We start from the raw sequence: 2,500 nt of genomic DNA, 5'->3' as shown, positions 1-2,500 counted from the left end.
GCATATTTTTGGATTGTCAGAAAGCCTTTGATACAGTGCCACACAAGAGGCTAGTGCGAAAGTTGGAGACGCAGGCTGGAGTGAAGGGGAAGGTACTCCGGTGAATAGAGGAGTACCTAAGCAACAGGAGACAACGAGTCTGTGTGAGGGGTGAGGGTCTCAGATTGGCGAGACGTTACAAGTGGAGTCCCGCAGGGGTCAGTCCTTGGACCTATACTGTTTCTGGTATATGTAAATGATCTCCCAGAGGGTATAGATTCGTTCCTCTCAATGTTTGCCGACGATGCAAAAATTATGAGGAGGATTGAAACAGAGGATGATAGTAGGAGGCTACAAGATGACCTAGATAGACTGAGTGAATGGTCCAACAAATGGCTGTTGAAGTTCAACCCGAGTAAATGCAAAGTAATGAAACTAGGCAGTGGAAACAGGAGGCCAGACACAGGATACAGAATAGGAGATGAAGTACTTAATGAAACAGACAGAGAGAAAGATCTAGGAGTTGATATCACACCAAACCTGTCTCCTGAAGCCTACATAAAGAGAATAACGTCTGCGGTATATGCGAGGCTGGCTAACATCAGAACGGCGTTCATGAACCTGTGTAAGGAATCATTCAGAATCTTGTACACAACAATATGTAAGACCAATCCTGGAGTATGCGGCGCCAGCATGGAGCCCGTACCTTGTCAAGTACAAGACGAAGCTGGAAAAAGTCCAAAGGTATGCTACTAGACTTAGTTATGGGACTAGAGGCATGAGTTATGAGGAAAGGCTGCGGGAAATGCACCTTACGACACTGGAAGACAGAAGAGTAAGGGGGGACATGATCACAACCTGCAAAATCCTCAGGGGAATCGACCGGGTAAACAAGGATGAACTATTCAACACTGGAGGGACGCGAACAAGGGGACACAGGTGGAAGCTGAGTACCCAAATGAGCCACAGAGACGTTAGAAAGAACTTTCAGTGTCAGAGTAGTTAGTAAATGGAATGCACTAGGCAGTGATGTGGTGGAGGCTGACTCCATACACAGTTTCAAATGTAGATATGATAGAGCCCAGTAGGCTCAGGAACCTGTACACCAGTTGATTGACGGTTGAGAGGCGGGACCAGAGAGCCAGAGCTCAACCCCCGCAAGCACAGTTAGGTGAGTACACACACGCCCAACCATCTCTACCACTCATCACCAGTCTGACTCTTCTCTACCACTCATCACCAGTCTGACTCTTCTCTACCACTCATCACCAGTCTGACTCTTCTCTTTGCTAATTTCTGCTCATCTTCACCGCCTAGGATTTATTTTGTTTGATTTTGTTCTTTTGTGAGACTGTGCTATGTGCATGACTGTCAAGCTGCCGCCCAGTTGGGTGGGTGTGGAGCACATGACTGTCAAGCTGCCGCCCAGTTGGGTGGGTGTGGAGCAAGACTAGTAACTGTGTCTCTCACTATAGATGTAAAGTGCCTTGTATAGTGACTGTTGTGAGCCTCTTCTTGAATCACTTGACACAAAAGATTATTGATGTGTGTATTTGTGTGGGTGATTAAATATGTATGTGTATGTATTTATGTATATTATGTGAATGTATGTATGAGTATGTGTACATGTGTATATATAACATTAATAATTTTGTAACTAACGTCAAAAGATTATTTTGCCGAGCTAAACGAGCCAGAGGGTTCAGTTCCTGAACCGATTATGTGCCTCTGTAAGCCTTTACACCACCGCCCACGGAATGGGTATGGGGTGCATAATAAAGAAAGAAATTGAAGAAATTGAAATTGCATGGGTATGCTCGGGCACGGGGCTGCCCCGGACTGTGTGTGGTGAATATAATGTTAACACACGTAGGGTCGCTGTGTGACCAGAGGATACTGGAGTGTGTCCGCGCATCACCACGGCTCATATACACAGCTGGGGCCAGATTCACGAAAGCACTTACGCAAGCACTTACGAATCTGTACATCTTTCCTCAATCTTTGGCGGCTTTGTTGACAATTATTAAACAGTTAATGAGCTCCAAAGCACCAGGAGGCTGTTTATAACAATAACAACAGTTGATTGGCAAGTTTTCATGCTTGTAAACTGTTTAATAAATGTAACCAAAGTCGTCAAAGATTGGGGAAAGATGTACACGTTCGTAAGTGCTTGCGTAACTGCTTTCGTGAATCTGGCCCCTGCTCCACATTAGTCTCGGCTTTGTTGAGATGCATTCACCAGGACTTGCATGCCCCCTGCCCCACACCTCCCCCCGCTCATCATACCAAGTGTGGGGAGCAGTATTCCTTGTGAGGGCGGACCAGGTCTTCGCAAAGGGTGAGTGTTGTGATGAAGGGAGGTAGGTCCAGGTGTGTGAGAAACATTACCATGTATGGTCGAGGCTTATATGGTCAGTTCTTGTACCAGTTGAGTCTCAGATACCAACCCGGTAGCTTTTTTTTTTTTACTTTATGATAAGCAACGTTAAAAATGCAATATATTAAGAAAATGGCTCACAAA

The 2,500-nt window shown here is 45.5% G+C and overlaps 1 protein-coding gene across 1 annotated transcript in view; it reads left to right on the top strand.

The window, feature by feature from the left end:
• The window catches only part of LOC123759307 (uncharacterized), a gene marked incomplete at its 3' end in the record, with an annotated part of 233,911 nt that overhangs the window by 105,052 nt on the left and 126,359 nt on the right, over positions 1-2,500 (top strand).

Source organism: Procambarus clarkii, chromosome 32 (genome assembly GCF_040958095.1).
Source record: "Procambarus clarkii isolate CNS0578487 chromosome 32, FALCON_Pclarkii_2.0, whole genome shotgun sequence".
NCBI classification, from domain to species: domain Eukaryota; kingdom Metazoa; phylum Arthropoda; class Malacostraca; order Decapoda; family Cambaridae; genus Procambarus; species Procambarus clarkii.
The sequence above is the reverse complement of the archived record's forward strand: the minus strand, read 5'-3'. Positions and strand labels throughout refer to the sequence as shown.